The sequence below is a fragment of the Triticum dicoccoides genome, chromosome 1A, assembly GCF_002162155.2.
Source record: "Triticum dicoccoides isolate Atlit2015 ecotype Zavitan chromosome 1A, WEW_v2.0, whole genome shotgun sequence".
NCBI classification, from domain to species: domain Eukaryota; kingdom Viridiplantae; phylum Streptophyta; class Magnoliopsida; order Poales; family Poaceae; genus Triticum; species Triticum dicoccoides.
The window spans coordinates 551,308,711-551,310,075 of NC_041380.1; positions in this window are offsets into that span (position 1 = coordinate 551,308,711).

Consider the following 1,365-nt stretch of genomic DNA (forward strand, 5'->3'; position numbering starts at 1 on the left):
TCATTGTAACAAGTGAAATTACTAATCCAGCAACACTTCAAGCGCTTGCAGTTACGAAAGCCCTGGCTCTGTCGGAGGATCTGAATTTCAACGGATCCATGTTGCATCCAACTGCAAGGTGGTGGTTGATGACACCAAGAATCGCAGTGCAATAGTGTATGAAGCTATCATACATGGAATTATAGAGTATTCTAGTAGTTTTATTTTATGTAATTTCGTTCATGAGTTTAGGAGTTTGAATTTCGAGACTCACAATTTAGCAAAGCATGCTTTGAATTTAGGGGTTGGCCATCATGTTTGGTTAGGCCAATCCGGTGATCTTTTGCCTGTCCATGCAATAAGGCTTCGTGAGATTGCCTAAACAAATACTAACAAGAGATCTCAAGCACACCAGGATAATCAACCAACCACAAAAGGTCAGTTTTTGAATGCCCATTTCCCGTGCAAGGGAACTACACTTTAGAGTTATGGACTCACTGTGGGAACTAGGAAATATAAGCATAGGTCCCATGGAGAAGGTCTTTGCCATGACAGTCACCGGCATCATCCCTTATAATTGCACTGCAGGTTCCCATTGAGTCGGCAAGAGAGAATGAGGCGTCTACATTAAAGTTTCAGAGTTCCCGCCGATGGTTTGTTCCATCTCTCATCTTTTGTCAGATAAGCTACAATGCTTGTTGCACGATGATGATTCAGAGCAAGTGCTTGGATGAAAATACCATAGTTATGAATTTTCTGCCGCCGCTCCTACCACATGAACCAACATGTGACCGCTGCAACTCGTCCTTAGGAGATTTATTAAGTTGGTTAAGATTTGAACCAGTACGATAGAGGAGCTCTTCAAGATAGCAGAGCGAGCCCTGTCGATGATCGACTTATGAACATCATCCAACATACCCGACTCCCTCCAAACATGCTACATATATACTCTAAGAGCAGAGGTAGAGACGACGACTTTGGGAGATGCTAATGTAAATTTTCAGTTCATAACTTTATATAGGGGACTTCAGGCCGTTTAGTTGTTTGTTCCATTTCTTTATATGTTCTGACACGTTTTTTCCATGAGAAGCGGGAGGGGGGGTCTCCCACTTGTATATTGATTTCAATTCAAAATAAATCGAGCCGATTTATGTGGGAAACCAGGTCGAAATCTATGTCAAAAAGCTTAATAGCCTGAGGGACAATACATCTTGTGGAAGCAAAATAGCAAGTACATAGAACGCAAAGATCAGTGGTGGTTGAGGGGGGCAATGCTACACACACGGGCAACAATTTTACGTGTTCACAGAAAGGCTGAGGTGGGCTTTTTTAATTGGGTGCAAATCAGGATGAGGGGCCCCACCCCAACTGAAAATCGGAGAGAGG